Source organism: Lutra lutra, chromosome 5 (assembly GCF_902655055.1).
Source record: "Lutra lutra chromosome 5, mLutLut1.2, whole genome shotgun sequence".
NCBI classification, from domain to species: Eukaryota; Metazoa; Chordata; class Mammalia; order Carnivora; family Mustelidae; genus Lutra; species Lutra lutra.
In genome coordinates this window covers 38,573,768-38,592,880 of record NC_062282.1, presented here as the reverse complement: position 1 = coordinate 38,592,880, position 19,113 = coordinate 38,573,768, and the positions used below count along the sequence as shown (strand labels likewise).

At 35.4% G+C, this 19,113-nt stretch overlaps 1 pseudogene; it reads left to right on the top strand.

Annotated features, from left to right (window-relative positions):
• Positions 1-10,862: 10,862 nt before the first annotated feature.
• On the top strand, positions 10,863-10,969 carry LOC125101339 (uncharacterized; annotated as a pseudogene).
• The last annotated feature ends 8,144 nt before the right edge of the window (positions 10,970-19,113 follow it).

The following is a 19,113-nucleotide window of genomic DNA, read 5'->3' as shown; positions in this document are numbered from 1 at the left end:
GTGTCATCATTAAACAAATCTTCCCGAATACCCGTACTATTAAGACTAATTGACTGTGTCTCTTTTTTAAGGTTAGCTATGTGTTTCATGTGCTCACTTAGGAAGGTTTTGTCTGGCATTTCTACCCCATCTGTATGGTATCTCAGATGACACCTCTTACTCAAGGCTTCATGAAGATTTTCCCTTTCTTTTGATATAAGAAAAATAACCTAGGAATGCTAAAAACAACTAGGACTTTTCAAATTATTTTCACTGAAACATATTCATTTCTATTTAAATTTTTAATGAAACTACAAGAAATTTGATTTTTAAGGAAAAAAACCCACCATTTTATTTACAGAGTTTTTCTATGGGGCATTTTAGAATTTTCTGTTAATGTTGTTTTCTGTTCTCTTGTATTAATTCTTTGATTTAACTAATGGCTTAGAGGAGAGGTAGATGTCCTCCTTGTTCTTGATTGCTTCTTCAGATAATTATTCCCCAATTCATCTATTTGAAATAAAGGGGTGCTTGGCTGGCTCAGTTTGTAGAACATCAGATTCTTGATCTCAGGATCATGAGTTCAAGCCCCATGTTGGGCATAGAGACTCCTTAAATAAAATAAAATGAAATCAAATAAAACTAAAATAAAATAAAAAGGTAAAAAGAAGTTAGTGCTCTATCACTGAATCACTGGCTCCTTTTTCATAAAGTGCATACTTTGGCACACAACTCATAGTTTTCTCTCTTATCCGTGGACATGTCAATATCCACAGGACTGACTCACCCAATTCCCTGACATCTACGTTTCTTGATTTGTTTAATGTCACTTCATCCACACTACCAAAAATCACATGTTGAACATTGTCATCCCCAGAAATAAACTCTTTTACCCCAAATCATTGAAATAGAGCATGAGATTCCCTGATAAAATTTTCCCATTATTCCAGCTTGAGAGCTCAAATATCCCTCCTGGGACATTTTCCTGAGTTCTAGGAGGCTCTTCTGTCTATCTATCTGGTCCCCTTCTCTTTTTATTTTTGTTCACATTCAGTTTAGGTTGCGTGGTATATCATTTCATTAATAATCTTCCTACTTTCTTTTATTATCAATTTGGCAAAACAAACCCCCATCCTGACTGAACAAAAATATTTACTTACTATTATTTTGCAGCTGATTATTGTTCAAGAAAGTATGCATTAGAATAAATTGGTACCCCTGTCAATTTATGATTACCAATCTCCTATGCTCCTTAATCAGCATAGAAATTCTGCTTTTCGGGGCACCTGGGTGGCTCAGTGGGTTAAAGCCTCTGCCTTCAGCTCAGGTCATGATCCCAGGGTCCTGGGATGGAGCCCCGTATCGGGCTCTCTGCTCAGTGGGGAGCCTGCTTCCTCCTCTCTCTCTCTCTCTCTGCCTGCCTCTCCACCTGCTTGTGATCTCTCTCTCTCTCTCTCTGTCAAATAAATAAAATCTTAAAAAAAAAAAAAAAGAGGGCGCCTGGGTGGCTCAGTGGGTTAAAGCCTCTGCCTTCAGCTCAGGTCATGATCTCAGGGTCCTGGGATTGAGTCCCACATCGGGCTCTCTGCTCAGCAAGAAGCCTGCTTCCCTCTCTCTCTCTCTCTGCCTGCCTCTCCATCTACTTGTGATCTCTTTCTGTCAAATAAATAAATAAAATCTTTAAAAAAAAAAAAAAGAAATTCTGCTTTTCCAGTTGACTCTTTCTCCTGGTACTTACAACAAAAACTATTTTAAACCTTCTTCACTATCTTCAAAACAGTAAATCTGCCATTCCCCTCTAATTACTCTCCAAAAATAGCCATGTTTTCTCCAACACAGAGAAAATAGAAAGCATGAGACAAAAATTCACTCAAATGTTCTTTAATTTTTGCACCTTTAACATTGTTCTTTAACATTTGCACCTATATTCTCCTCGTTCTCTTCTTTAAGAAAAGTTGTTCATCTTCCCTCTATAGCAAGTCTTTACACCATTGTTCTGGATCCCATACATCCTAAATTTCTCAAAGATTAAGAGGGCTAGTGGTTTGGAAACCAGCCTGCCCTTATTTCTGTAAGGAGATATTTGGAGGGCCAAGAAGGAAAGAGTTCTTTACACTAGGACAGTGGAGCCTAGGATACTTTACCCAAGGGGGGGGGGAATATTTATTTGCAACATGTAACTGTCTAACAAAAGTCAAATCAAAATCAAGCTCAAAGAAGAAATATATTCTATGCAAATGAGATTAGACTGTATTACCATTGAAGTAACATTCATAACATTCTTTTGTTAAGATGAGCTTGATTTTTAGGTAAATAAGTGAAAAACTTAGTCATAGCTCTCCCTGATAAGGAAGTAAGCCAAAATGGGAGCATTTGCTTTTACCCTCACTTCTTGCTTACAAGCCATAGCACTTCCTATTTTGAAGCAAAAGAAGTAAGTAGCTAAAAAGAAGCCTCTGAGATCATCTAGACTAAGCTGAAATACTTGACTCTGTAAGGCACAAAAAGAGACCAAGGTTGAATATAAGAATGGTGGGGAAGGGAGGAAGACAAAATTGGGGTAGCAAGGATGAATGTCCTGAGAGCAGTTGATAGGAGTAGATTTGGAAGCTTAAAAATGGAAAGGGGGAGGGGAAAAAAAAAGATGGAACATACTCAAAGGTCCAACTCTGTGAATTGAGAGAGAATAGAAAAAGTCAAAGGTAATTTTCTCCACATTTTCTATTCTGTGTTATTCTTTTGAGAACACTTGCTGTTTCATTGAAGAACATGGTTTTCCATCTTACAACCTATGTTGTGTTAGGTGTGCAGAAGATTAGCCTAATAAGCAGAATTTAGGAATGGATCTGGAATTTCATCTTAACCATCTTGAAGGAGCTCTGATGGAGACAGAGACAAAGCTTTCGTGGCTTACCTGAGAATTGCTACACAATTTCTATGGATCATAGTTTGACCCAAGTGCCATGAGCATCAGAAAAAATCCCTCAGAGGTTGAAAAACAGTAAGAATAAATTTCCTGCCTCTTCATACCCTTACTGCACCCAAACAGCACTATCAAAGGTTAACATGAACCTCCTTGGAATAAGAAAGAAGGACCTGTCATACCTGGGAACTCTTAAACAATTTATTTCAATTTTATCTCTGTCTGCTGGTGTCATTTCAACTTAACTCTCTTACTTCCTAAGACACTAAGAGCAGCAACACATAGTCAAGTCTTCCAGCTATTACTGAATTTCTCCTCTTTAATTACAAGGTTTAATAGAACAAAGTGGTTGTTCCACTCACTTTTCATATTTCTCATGTATTTACACCTTAACTCTCTCAAATTTCATTTCCCTTCTTGTCATTCTCTTGAAATAGTTCTGTTCACCTTCCAATTAGTATATTGAGTTTTTTTTCCCCCAATGTACTCAATACTTGATCTTCTGATTGTAGTCTAATAGTCTTTTAACTTTTGGCTTTGGTCTTTTGGCCAAAAGATGGGTTCTCAACTGTTGCAGGATATTCCAGGGAGTTGAATGAAAGAAATTTCATTTTGTTCATTAATATCTTGATTCAATGTTGGTTTTTTTAAATAACTTAACAACTTGTGTTGTCAGAAAAAAAATTTTTTTTCTGATGTCATGCAGTGATGTAAATATAGGATATCTTCATTTGGATGAAATTCTTATAGGAATTATTATAATTAGAAAACACAAGGGATGCTTTAAAATATGTATCATGCCATTTTATCTAAAGACAATTTTTAGTAAAATTGGAGAAAATGAAAAAAAAATTACATTATGGATCTCCTGAGCAGGGTTGTATCAATAATAGAGTCACTACTATCAAGATTAAGGAAGATCTTCCATTAATTTTAATTAAGTAAACCTGCCTATGGATTGCCTTTTGAAAAAAAATACTTAAGAATTTTATATCTCCCTTCAAATTACTGACACAGACAGAGGTGTTAGGTCATTTCTTAGACTTTTTCATTGCACCCAAAGTGAAAGGGAAGTGGAAGCATGATGAGAATCAGCCTCATTTGCCCATTTTGAGCTTAATAAGGCACTTTTACACAGATACTTAGGGCTCTCTCATGGCTGCACTAGTTCTAATTAATGCTTGCCACCTATCATCCCTGGGCTTAAGAACGAAACCAAGAGGATCCCCTAAGGGGGAGGAAAATGAATTTTAAAAATTGTCTCTCTGAAAGATTTAATATAAGTACTTTATGAAACAATATGAAATGATTGAAAAGATGTCTATATGGTTTTCATTAATATGCTCACATTCATGCTCTGTTTGTTAAATAATTAACAGAAATAAATGAACATCTCTTTCCATGTATGATGCAAACATTATGGGCAAGTCACATTTTAATTTCATACTTGATGTTTCAGCTTCTGCTATGTTTTTAGTTAGTGCTGGCCTATTAAGCTGCTAATTTATCTACTGTTGTGAAGGCCTCTGGAAATGCTGCCCCATAAATAATAGAGCAGTGATCCATAACCACCTCCCCTGTAACAGCATCGAGTCCACTGCAGCTAATAGGAACGAACTGCCGGTTGCTAGGTGCCAAAATGCTGCTTGCCTATTTAGGAAGTGATATAGTTTTGTCTCCCTGCTAAGATGACAAAACTGTAATTAGAGATTAATCAAGAGCTACATTAGTGCCACAGTTTCCTGCAGTCTGACTTTTGTTGCCCACCAGCAGTTAAGTGCATCTGCCTGTATTTACCAGTTCTCTGGAGATTTAGAAATTTATTGTCATATTTACAGGAACAGCTGCCATGCAAGTTGTCAAATCATAAAGAACTAACTCAAGAGAATGCATATAATTAACTACTCTGTCTTTAGTCTATTTATTTTTAAAATGAGGCTTCATTTAAAAAGATTAAATAACATATTACATAACCAGCTATTTTTTTTTTGTTCTTGGATTTTGTTATTTTTCATTAAAACATTTCCATAGTAATTTATACTGAATAAATAGAGATCAATTCAAATATTGGAAGGGAGACAAATATATGCTGGTAGCAAAGGAGACTTGAATCTTGTAATTTTTCTGGGAGCTGGGCTGGTGATGTATGTTAACATCATTTAAGATCTATACTGCTCTGTTTTTTAAAGAAAAGTAATATCGTATTGATCTTTATTTTGAAGTTTCATTTGCTTTCCTTTTAGATTTTTTTCTATGTGTGCTTTGGGACAAATTATTCTGTCATTTCTATTTACGTAGAAATTTACATATTTACATATGTTGCATTTTTATTTTTTCAAATGCTACAATATTTGGCATGTTAATCACTAGCATTTTTCTTTATTGAAAGCCTGATACTCCCAGATGGATTCTTGGTTTAGTTGAATACCATGGCAAATACATTGTCAAAATTAAGACTATTGAAATAATTATAAGGTTATGTACAACAGTAAGTAATGAATGTCTTAGTACTTCTATGTTTATATTTATATGTAATTATCTTAAAACTTGAAGTGGAATTAAATATACTATGTATTTTTTATTGTTTTAGTTGTTTTAGTAAATAGTTTTGAGTGAAATCATTGGAAAATTATATTTTTATAAGTACACTTTATAAAATTACATACTTATCACACACAGACACAACACACATGTTGAAGCATGTTCATATTAATACACTTTGATTCCATTTTGACTCTTCTAATTTACATCAGAATTTTGGAGCAGTTGTAATTCATTCTAATATTCAATCTGTTAATACAAAAGTAGTGCCATTAGAACTTGGAAGTCTTTAATCACCTTAAAAACTAAAAGTTACTTCAAAATAAGCTGAAGTTTTGTGCTCAGATTTTTTAATTACAGTGCTGTTATTTCATGTATAAAATTCTCTTAGATATCCATTTCACTAGTTTTGGGCCCCTAGGAAAAGTATAATTTTCTCAGGGTGCTTGATGCTTTATTTACTCTTCTTCCTTAAAAGCAAGGAAGAAAAAATTGCTTGTTATTGCTGTGATTGTCACTGTTTCTAAAAGAAAAAAAGAAAGCATACTATACAAGCATATGTGTATATACATACACATATTCAGATAAAAAATTGTCAGAAGTCTTTAGAATTATAATAAAAAAGAACTAAAAGATCAGTTACAGAACAATTTGTGCTGTCAAATTTATTTTGGAGTTTGCATTTCTGTGTTCAGTCTAATGTGACAAACTTCTGTGTATTCGAGAAATGTTAATTTAGAAAAAAAATGAAATAGGAGAAATGAAATAGAGAAAGAAATTTTGCATCTGTTACTGAAAGAGCCCCATGGGGACTGAACTGAGAGCTTGAAACCGACCTGCGGCTGCTCACTATACTTTTGTTTGCAGTCAAGGGAAGTCTTGAAGCACCAGAGCCGACTCTAACCTGGCATTACATTACAAGTTGGCCATTAAAAAACTATGAAATCAGACTTCTGCTGATAATTTATATGTATTGGATTATCATATGATACAATTTTCAAACAATACGGATTTATTCAGAATATGGTTGAAATCAGAGAAGTTCATTTTTGGAAATACCAGAGACTTCATTGATAATTTTATAATTCATTTAGCTGGCATAGAAAACATTGATTTTGAATAAAAAGACAACATCCTTCTTATGTGTGTACTTACAGATATTTTAAATACCAATAATACTTGCTTCAAATAACTTGTTAAATATTTAATCACACTGTTGGAGTCTGTTGGTAAATACATATTTTTAAATATAGAGCATTATAAAATGAAAATATTATTAAATAGAGTCTTATGGAAAAACATGGAACAAAGCTGTTAAAAATAATTAATACGAATTTTTCTCCTTCCTTAATATGTTCCCTTCCATTGAAAAATATGGTTAGGACTTAGAGTTCTTCAGTAATGTTAATTACAGGCAGACTAGTTATAAGCTGAGGTCACAAATTATTTTACATAACATGTCATTATCAATGCAGAGGAGCATTTTTGTGCAATGAAAGAGGGCATGCTTTAGCAACTAATCACTAGACGTAGTTTCGTTATTATGTTGTTTGTTCTGCAGGTTATTTAAGAAACATCAACAATAATAGTAAAAATCTTGTTATTTTTCTCTTAGGGAGAATTCCAACACGAATATTAAAACCTGAGAAATGAGCCTTGGATTATCAAATTCCAATGATTTAGGGTAGACCGAGGCTCAATATCCTTTCAACTTTGATCTACTAAATACTTCATGTATTAATCCATTTATTAGTGTGATGTGTTAAATAATTTATTAGTTGACTAATTTATTAATGTTATAAAAGCTACATACAAACAATGCCCACCATAATTTAGAGGACTAAACTAAATTCACGAGAGTCAAATATGTCCTGGGGTTGAATGCTATTTTGCTATATTTTTGTTTTATAGTCTCAGGAAAATTAGTTTCTCATGCCTCAATTTCCCCATCTGAAAAAAATGAAGAAAATAAAATTAGCACACAGGGTGGTTTGAGGTTTATATTATTTGAAACATGTAAAACATTTAAGGTTCTTAGCACATATTACTGTTCCAAATATTTATTTATATACAATCATTGTTATTATTCCTAAGAGTGTCCTTAGAACCCACACCTGAGACCAGGGTTCTTCTGGGAGCCAGGGCCAAGAGGCTTTGAGTTGCCAGAACTGAAGTTCTAGGAAGAAAAGTAAGGTAGCTGCATGAACAGGGCTCTCAGGGAAACTGCAGGCCACCAAGCCCAGCCATTTCACCCTCACTTTTACTTCCTTCTCTAGACTTTCTGGGTCTCTCTGCTGTCTGCTCCTTGGCTTTCCAGATTTTGTCATGTGCAGCTGGCAAGAGAAAGGAACACCAAGGAGCAGTCAGCCAGAGAACAAGCCCAGAGCTCAGCCATCTTAGCCCCATCTCCTAACCCCAGAGCCATGCATTAGCAACTTGGTGACTGGGTCTGCAGGCTGGGAAGCAAGGACTGTGCCACGTGACAGATTTTAGTGGACCAGTGTTGAAGAGACACAGTGATATCTAACCATGGCGGACAGTTCAGAAAGAGGATGATGAACTTACCCCGGCTGCCATCGGTCAGTGTCTCCAATCTCTGAGAAAGCTGGTAGACTCATTCAGTTAAACATGAGGATCAAAAAGAGAGAAGAATAAAAACAGACTTGGTGATACCATGTTCCCTTAGGAAAGCGCCTCCAAGAAGACAGCAGGCTGCAGAAAAGCCAAAGTCAGCAAATGACAGACCAGCAAGGAAGGGTGAGTGCATCAGCCACTGATCATGCGTCTAACATGCCAAGGACAGCCTTGGGGTCCAGAGCCCAAAGCAGCTACTCGATAGCTCTCAGACAAGAGTGGAGATGGGGAAGACCCACACCCAGGGGGGAAGACCCACACCCAGGGGAGAAGACCCATGTAACTAGGAGAGTCTCACCTGCTCTGGGATTGTCTGAATTTTTGTCTGGGCAGCAGGAGGGGGCCTTCTGTCTTTATACATTCTTTGCCTGAAAGAGTCAGAGGATGTGCTTCTCTACCCTCTCACCTTGGGATAGTCAGGACAACCATCCTAAAGTGATAAGGGAAATCCAGATTGTGCTCCCTATGCCCAAAAGAGAGGCTGCTCGCTCTCACACTGAAATGGACACCTCCCAATTCACGAAGAGCTTTACAGTGGAGGAGGCAAAGGCTATGGAGGGAGCCAGCTGCTGCCCCCAGCCTAGGGGTTGAACTTGCTCCCTGATGAGCACCCATTCTCAACACTGAAGATGTCAAAGGGCTGCTGGAAGAGGCAAGATTCTCTACTACCAATAAGAAACAGGCACTCTGGGGCGCCTGGGTGGCTCAGTGGGTTGAGCCGCTGCCTTCGGCTCAGGTCATGATCTCGGAGTCCTGGGATCGAGCCCCGCATCGGGCTCTCTGCTCAGCAGGGAGCCTGCTTCCTCCTCTCTCTCTGCCTGCCTCTCTGCCTGCTTGTGATCTCTCTGTCAAATAAATAAATAAAATCTTTAAAAAAAAAAAAAGAAATAGGCACTCTTACATGCTCTTGGTGGACAGGTAAAATGGGACAACCTTTCTAGACGTAAATCTCACCATCAAGTTTTAAAATGTACTTTCCCTTTGATTCCCTGTTAGGAACTTGGACTTGTAGAAGTATGCCAAAATAAATATACAAGGATGTCCAGTGCAGCATTGTTGACAGTAGCCCCCAACTAGAACTAATCAAAGTCTTTATCGACAGAGAGACTCATTAAAAAATTATGATAGGAATGCCTGTGTGGCTCAGTCGTTAAGCATCTGCCTTCAGTTCAGGTCATGATCCTGGGGTCCTGACATCGAGCCCCCCATTAGGCTCCCTGTTCAGTAGGGAGCCTCCTTCTCCCTTTCCCTCTGCTTGCCGCTTCCCTTGGTCATGTGTGCTCTCTCTCTCCCTCTCTCTCTATCAAATATATAAATAATAAAATATTAAAAAAATATTCTGTGCCCCTTCACACCCCATGTGCATGCTCTCTTTCTCTAAAAAAAAAATACGATGATAGAGGACTGTATGGGCTAACTAGAAAGATCTTTAAGAAATAATGAGTGAAAAAAGTGAAGCTTAGAACAGTATATAAAATACGATCACTTTGGGGTTTAAAATAAAATGAATGCATGAAATATAAATAGAGATACTCAGGTATGCACATGCACATAGTCTTTGTTTTCCTTCCTTCTCAAAGCAATCATAACAACTTAAGTGGTTTCCTTTGGAGAGACTGAAAGTAGAAGAGAAGGAAACATTCACTTCTCATTCTATATCTTTCTGTAATTCAAAGTTTCAAAACTTAAACAAGTTTTGTTATCATTTTTATTGTCAATAGCCTGTTGATGCTGCCTTTCTGTGACCATAAGGTAATCTAGTTGGAGCATGGCAATCAGAAAGAAAGACCAGGAAGCTCAGTTTCTTTGCTGAGTAGCTAAATGAACCAACCCTAGCACTACTGTATTTTAGGACGTAATGTTTTGTAGGATAAAAGACTTTCCTATTAAAGTCAGTTGAGTCGAGATTTTATGTTAGTTGCAGTCAACGTGATCTAAGCTGATAGAAAAACTGTGGAGATACAAGTCATGTTCTGGGCTCTACAAGGCATGAATTGAGATGCAAAAGTCAGCTCATACTCTGCTACTAACTTCAGCTTCAAAATGAGATACAATTGACTGTTAAACATATGAAAAACTCAACCTCACACTTAAAGAAAATTGCACTTTAAAACTAGAGCGAGATGCCATTTTTCATTCTCCATATTGACAAAGATCAAAAAGCTTGATCACAACCATACTGTCAAGGGGAAATCAGGACACTGATTTGTTGCTGATGGGATTATAAATGGTGTAAAGCTATGAAAAGCAATTTAATAATAACTTCGAAAACTGAAAAACTGAACGTTTTAGTTTACTGGTTTGCTTACTAGTTACATCATTGTTTATAAATGCAATTGTCTTAAAACTACCCAGTTGCCCATCATAACAGGAGCAATTAATAAATCACATTGAATTCTATGAAGTCATTAAAAAGAATGTAATAATTGTACATGTATTGATATGAAAATACATCAAATGATATTAAGTAAAAAATGCAGAATAGTTCAGCATGGAATACTACTGTGTGTGTGTATGTGTGTGTGTGTGTGTGTGTGTGTGTTTGTGTAAATTGCAGGGTTATTCTAAAATGTGTAAATCATGTGGAATGATAAGCAAGAAACTGATAACATCAGTTACCTTAAGGAGGGGAATTAGGTGGATACAAGGCAGATGAGGAAGAAAGATGACTTTCACTATATACCTCTTTGTACCTTCTGAATTTTGTGCCATGCATTTATATTAGCTGTTCAAATGATTAATTAATAGAAGGAGGAGTTAACCACAATAATAAAAAAATAACTAGGTAGCTTCTCAGCTGGCCAAAATCAATGTAGTATCTGTTCTTACCAGTTTAATATCTGATATGTCTTCTATCTAATAGTAAAAGAACAACTTAATTGAAGAATATCACAAGATGTTAAACCAGAAAAATTTATATTTTCTAGAAGTGCCAAAGTGTATTTAATTTTTAATATTCATTTAAAAATGTTAATAAAGATGGACTGAGTCTTCACATAATAAAGTTGGCCTAACATGGAAAAAAAAAGAAAATCAGGTAAATATGAAAATGTGTAGAGAAGAAGTTGAGATGTATTTTCACTACCATTCTACAACTACATCACTGTTAATATTCTAATTTGATTTATTATAAGAATACAGTTACACATAAATGTGGAATGTACATAGTTATTTAAACAAAAACTCAGTTATGCAATTGATTTGTATTCTGACTTGTCCCTTTGTCCCATTTAATATACTTGGAACTTTTTTAATGCAGATAAAGAACCATTAGAAATAATTTTAATGGAAAGATAATAAATAAATAAATAAATAAATAAATCCCACTAGTGTTTTGTTTGGAATTGTGCTAAAAGGAAAACGTACTTCGGGGAAAAAAAACAAAAACAAAAACAAAAAAAACCCACTTTTCCTTACAAAATCCAGTCTTTCTAGGTGCCTGGGTGGATCAGTTGGTTAAACTGTCCAACCCTTGATTTTGGCTCAGGTTATGATCCTAGGATTGTGGAATCAAGCCCAGTGGGTGGCATAGTGGGCTCAGAGCTCAGTGGGGAGTCTGGTTGAGGATTCTCTTTCTCCTCTTCCCTCTGTCCCTCCCCCGATCTCTCCCTTCCTCTCTCTCTCTCTCTCTCTCTCAAATAAATAAATAAATCTTAAAAACAAAACAAAATAAAACCCAGTCTTTCCATCAAACAATATGGTGTGTCTTATCTCTGTATACGGCCATATTTTTATGTCACTCAATATTGGGCTTTTTTTTTTTTAAGATTTTATTTATTTATTTGACAGAGAGAGAGACAGAGAGGGAATACAAATAGGGGAAGCAGGAGAAGGAGAAACAGGCTTCCCGCTGAGCAGGGAGCCCAATGCAATGTGGGGCTCAATCCCAGGATGCTGGGATCATGATCTGAGCTGAAGGCAGAGGCTTAACAACTAAGCCACCCTGGCACCCCACAATACTAGGCTTTTAAAAATATTTTTATGAGGATTTTTTTCGTGTGTGTGTTATAGAAATTCAATAATATTATTTAATTAAACTCTGTGATAGTTCTATCAGGTAGATATTATTGTTAAAATCATTATGTGGGATTTAGAGAGTTTAAGTAACTTACTCAACATCCTATGCTAATGAGTAGCAAAGGACATTTCTTTTTTTTTTTTTTTTTGGTTTTTTTTTTTTCATCTTTATTTTTTTATTTTTTATTTTTTTATAAACATATAATGTATTTTTATCCCCAGGGGTACAGGTCTATGAATCGCCAGGTTTACACACTTCACAGCACTCACCATAGCACATACCCTCCCCAATGTCCATAACCCCACCCCCCTCTCCTGACCCCCCTCCCCCCAGCAACCCTCAGTTTGTTTTGTGAGATCAAGAGTCACTTATGGTTTGTCTCCCTCCCGATCCCATCTTGTTTCATTCATTCTTCTCCTATCCCCCTTACCCCCCACGTTGCACCTCCACTTCCTCATATCCGGGAGATCATATGATAGTTGTCTTTCTCCAATTGACTTATTTCATTAAGCATGATACCCTCTAGTGCAAAGTTCATTTCTAAATGTTGAGTAAGTTTAGGTAACTTACTCAACATCCCATGCTAATGAGTAGCAAAGGACATTTCTAAATAACCCCAAGGCCATAGGCTCTCTTGTCATGCCTGTTGCCTCCCAATTATTGTAGGTAATAACTCATGAAGGAATTTTAATCCCCAAAATATTATTCAATATGATATAATGCTGATTGCATTAGTAATTGTAACAATTTAACAGACTCTTCCCACTTGACTTTTTGTATAAAAACTAAATATATTTCTGAAAAATAGTTATAACATGAACAATTATTTTGTTAGTTTATCATTTTATTTATCTATTTATTTAAAAGATTTTATTTATTTACTTGACAGACAGAGATCACAAGTAGGCAGAGAGAGAGGGGGAAGCAGGCTCCCCACTAAGCAGAGGGCCCGATGTGGGGCTTGATCCCAGGACCCTGAGATCATGACCTGAGCCGAAGGCAGAGGCTTAACCCACTGAGCCACCCAGGTGCCCCTGATTAATATGTATACTACACCAGGAAATTAACTTTGTCCAGGTTAAGTTTTGTAACTTGAATATGAAGTCCCAGGTACATTCTTTTATTAATAAATGAAAAAAAAAGTTGATTCGAACCGGTATTGCCTTTTGCATCATTAGTATTCTATTCTTCAACTTCTCCACTGGCCGAGCAACTATTGATGTTCTAGAATTTTACTTTGTGTAACTGAAATCCCCATGATAAGAGACTTGCTCCTGAGTCTTTGTATATATTTCTGAAGTGGTTTCAATTCTTTGTATTTGAATCATGACACTGAGCTGTATTTTTCACTTTTGGTCACAGAGGAAAAGTGGTATCTATGGCAACAGAAAGTTGAAGTGTGGCTCCTGACAGGGTTTTCATGTGACAGAAATGACAGCCATCTTTGTTAAGTAATACTATGCTAAGATGCTATCTTTTGTGTCAACTTTACTGTGATATCCAGAATTGGGGAATTACAACTTAAAAGAAAAAGACAGCTCAGCAATTAAAGGGTGTATTATAATGTCTTTAGACGCAGTTCTTGTGACCTGCCTTTTGGTTCAGTGTTTGATTTATAAAGCAGCATGGGCTAGTGTTCCAAAATCATGATTAGTTAATTAAAAGATGTCAGCATTGAGCCTGGACCAAACATGTTTCTTATCAAACTGACTAAAATTGCACGTGTGGGTAATTTTGACTTCTTTCTTATACAATGTATTATAAAAATGAACAGTTCAAGTTATTCAGAAGTTGTGGTTAGCAAGATTTAATTACTATTATTTAAGGTGACTTCTTTTTTCCTTTTCCTTTTATTTTTTTTTAAAAAGAATGCCCACTGTCTTCCTCAACCCCCCAACATAAAACACAGAAACAGAGATAGAAACAGAGATACACACCCCAGGCTTTTTTTTTTTTTTTTTTAAGTTTAGATTGAGTTTGTTTGTTTTTTTAATTATGGAAAAATATACATAATATAACGTACCATTTTTAAGTGTTCTGTTTGGTGGCATTAAGTACCTTCAGATTGTTGTACCACCGTCATCACTATCCATTCATAGAAATCCTTTCACCTTGCAAAACTGAAACTCTTCACCTCTTAAATAATAATTCCCCTTACCCTCTCTCTATCTCCCCAGAAAACCTCATTCTACTCTCTGTGTCTTTAATTTTCACTGTGCTAGGTACTGCATGTAAGTGGAATCAAATAATAGTTATATTTTTGTTTCTTATTTCATTTAGCATAATGTCCTCAAGTTTTACCTATTTTGTAGCATGTGTCAGAATTACCTTCCTTATTAAGGCTGAATAATATTCCATTGCATGTATATACCACATTTTGTTTATCCATTCTTCCATTGTAGGACACTTGGATTTCTTTCAACATTTGACTATTTTAAGAAATGCTGCTATGAACGTGGGTGTGTAAGTATCTCTTCAAGTCCCTACTTTCAATTCTTTGGGGTATGTAGCCAGAAATGGAATTGCACATCATATAATAATTCTACTTTAAGTTTTTTTCAGAAGGTGTCATGCCGTTTTCCATAGTGACAATACCATTTTACATTACTAACAACAGTGTACAAATGTTCCAATTTCTCAAATTCCTTACTAACACCTGTTATTAATGGTACATATCCCATTTTAAACACTATCTCAGTATTTGAGGATAATGTAATAAAAGAATCTGTGACCTCTGGTATCAATGTGCCTAGGTTCAAATTCCAGGTCTCGAGTTTACTATATGATACTAGACAGCATTTAACTTCCTTGAACTTTAGTTTTGCTATCTGTAAATAAGGATAATAATAGTACATACTAAGGGATATGTTCTTGTAACACAAGTGGGATATTGCATGTAAAATACTTCACACCAAGACTCATTTATTTAGCCTTTACTAAGCTTCAGTTCTGTAAGTGAAGAATAATATTTTCTTAGTTCAGACTGCTATAACAGACCATAGACTTAAGCAACAAACATTTCTCAAAGTTCTGGAGTCTGGAAGCCCAAGATCAAGAGGCTAGTATGGTTGAGTTGTTGGTCAAAGCTCTCTTTCTGGGTTACAGATGCCCATCATCTCATTACATCCACACATGGTTGAGACAAAGAGGGGAGAGAGAAAGAGAAAGAGGGAGGGAATGGGAGGGAAGGGTGGGAGGAACAGAGGGAGGGAGGGGGAAAGACTAGCTTTTTTCCTTTTCTTCTCCATCTTGAGGGCTCCATTTCCATGAGCTAATTATTTCCCAAACCTCCCACCTCTAAAGGCTGTCACATAAGGGCTTTGTCATATCAATTTTGAGGGGACATAAACATTCATTTCATAACACGAGGAAACTAATGTTAGGAAGATCTCAGTTCCATGTAACAGAAAACTAAAGAGACTAATTAATGCTTCATTTTATTAATCCAAATCCTTTTCTTTTTCAAAGCCCTCACTTGGGCTGTCCCACTGTGAAGATTCAGTAGTCATTTGCCTTTCATTATTGATTTCTTTCCCATTGTCCATTTCGTTCCTTATATTCAAATCAGTTCATCAAATATTTTTGTTAATATATTTTTATGTGTGTATCATTTTTTACTACATTATTAGATTCTTAAGGGCAGAAATTATTCCATATATTTTTTTCTTCCCTGATTCCTTTTTTAAAAAGATTTACTTATTTATTTTAGAAAGAGAGAGAGCAAGAAAGCAAGAGATAGATTGGGTGGGGGGAAGGGCAGAGGCAGAAAGAATCTTAAGCAGACTTTATGCTTTTTGTGGAGCCCAACACAGGGCTCCATATCAGGACCCTGAGATCATGACCCTGAGATCTTGTCCTGAGCCAAAATCAAGAATCGGACACTTAACTGACTGCACCACCCAGACTCCCCTCTTCCTGTCTTTAACTCTATATGTGACATTGTTTATTGATCGATGTGTATTTCACAGTTTGCTAGTAATAATATTTGACTAGTCCTAATAAAATCCTGTGCAAATGAAATTTGCATGTAGTTTTTAAAAAGGCTAATCAATAGGCTGAATGTTTATAATCAGAAAGAGGAATTTTACTAATTAACCTATGTCATTTCCTATATTGAAATTAGGAAACACAAGTGTTATTAATTCACTGATACTTAAAATTCTCATACCTACAGAGGCCAAGTTAACTTAGTCATTTGCATAGATAAGAGACAAAAAGTTTGCTTTCCTGAGATCTAGTTGAAGGTTCTAGTCATACTATGTTGATCTCTATATTGACACTGTGCCCATTTTCTAATTTTCTACTTTTTTTAGATACCTCTATTGCTGAAATGGTGTTTCTCAAGGCTTGCTTTGTTGTGTACTGAGATATACATATTTGGCTTTCTGTTATGTTTCAGGCATATAGCACTGAATGAGTTCTAAAGTTGAGTGACCCTAGAATAATGAAATATTGGGATAATGAAATACCAACTCTGAAAATTTCTAGCTACATTATATTTGAAAAATATACAAACGTTGGGGTGCCTGGGTGTCTCAGTTAGTTATGCATCTGCTTTCAACTCAGATCACGATCCCAGGGTTCTAGGATGGAGCCCGGTGTTGGGCTCCCTGCTCAGTGGGAACTCTGACCCTCTGACCTCCCTCTGACCCTGCCCCTTCTTGTGCTCTCTCTCTCAAATAAATAAATAAAATCTTTAAAAAATATGTACAAAACTTTGATAAATTTTATGGTAATTGCATGAAAAATGAGAATAATCCTAGCCATGGAATTGTAAGGTTAGAAAGGATAGCATGTACAAAATACTCATGAAAATGCCTACTGTATGACAAGCTCAAAATAAATGTTAGTTATTACAACTATAATTACAAATGATTTGAAATAATATGTTTCTCTAAATCTAGGCTTCTATCTCCTATAGGCGGGATTGTATTAGTATTTTGGGGGCTCTGAATCTTTAAGTGAACATAAAAAATTTTATGGAGAAAATCAAACCTATAGTTTTGGTACTGTACTACCACCACTACTGAGCTATTACTCCTGCCACTGCTTGGTTTTTCCATGGTGAGGGCAACTGAGTGTCCATACAGAGGCCAAAACAATGTTCAGGAGAGAAGCAAGTAAAAAGCTGACATGGAAACCACTGAAGGAGAGAAGATAGTTGAGAACCCACCCCCATGTATGCTGTGGGCCAATATAAGGGCTAAGTTCAGGCATAGCAGAAATAGAAATGTTGGAGGTCACTCAGGGCTAAAAGTGTGAGAAACAGAAAATATTACCCTCATGAAATAAACAATGACTTTGAATTTATTATAAATAAATGAATGCCTTTATTATGAATTTTAAGATTTATAAATGATATAAAAGAATAGTTATCTTATGTGATGTATATAAAATCAAGGCAGAAACTATGAATATGGAAAATATATCAACCTCTCAATGATTATTCACTAATGAGGGTATGTACTTCATCAGAGGGAAGAATCTAAGTGGAAAACCTCTATAAACTGCTCCTTTTTAATATCTACAGACTAGGTTATCCCTCAACTAGGTCTGTTCTAATGAAGAAATATTGAAAGTGTCTTTACTAATGGTAACATTTTACATCAAAAAGCATAAAATAATGGATTAAGATGCAGAATTTAACTTTAGCCAATTGAGCTACACCAGTACATAATAGATATCCTGATAGATTATCTATTATTAAATAGATAGACCCAACATAAGAAAAAAATGGATATACATATATTCAGCCATACTAATATAAATTTCATTTCAAAGCTTATAATATTTCTGTCTTTAATGAAGTGTCAAACATCAAAATTTAAAAATCAGTATAATTCAATTACACATGGAGAAAAAAATTTTTCTAACAGACAGAGATTAAAAAGCCAACATTTAAAACTGAATTGGAGGCACACAATATTTTAAATATTCACTGAAAATTAGAATTATTTTCAGTATCAAATTATCTTGCATTTTATTTAAATACCATAAGGTATACACAATTTCTACTGAGATTTTGGATACGCACATATTTTTCTGGTAGAAAGAGTGAAGAAGTCAAATAAGTTTTTAAAAAGTGATTTTTAAAATAAAAAAGTTCCAGTGGATTAAAGAACTCTGGTATAGTTGTAACTTCAGCAATCACTTGGGATCAAACGCTAAATCCACAAGGCAGCTGCAAAATACAGATGAACAATTTTGTTCTCCACAATTACCTTGATTGTGGATAATCTGATTTGGACTGCTGTATGGGTGTGTGTGTGTGTGTGTGTGTGTGTCTAATCTTATAGAAGAGTTGATGCCTTTGGTAGCTGAATTAGGTCAAAATACAAAAGACAAAATAGATAATAAGTAAGAAACATTATCAAGATTTTAAATCCACAATTGTACTCTATTTCCCCAAACCCAGAGCTTTGATGAAAATTGTTTATTGCATGGCTAAGGTCTTATCTGAAGACATCTTCTGGGCTTTGAAGATTTTATCATAGTCTTAGAAATAAAAAATTGAGCAAATTGCAGTGCTTTTCTGTAATTTTGTAAAACAGGGTGTTTCAAGATAAATTATACCAGTGGACTGTATCTGTCTTATACCACAAAACACATGTAAAATACCTGTAATTTAGTCATTTCAAGGCATGCATGAAAAAGGTAATAAACACAAACACAGACATCCTAGTTTGCAGACATGCAGACTTCACAAGTTAGAAAGATCTCAGGCTTACTAAATATCAAAGATGAAATCTGTACTGCACACCAAAATACTGAAAATTGCCTTCAAATTTAGGGTGCAATTTATTTCAAATGGGGTAAAGTTGTAGCTGGAAGCATTGAAGCAAACAGAGCTACACCTAGACTTATATTTTATATTTACAATACAAACCCATATACACACATGTGCAAACAATATAAGCCCCAAATTGTGTTCTTTATTATTTAGTTTTTAATGGCTTGGCACTTCTAATATTTAATTTATATCAAAAACTTTTATTTTAAGGCATATTTTGGCCTTCAA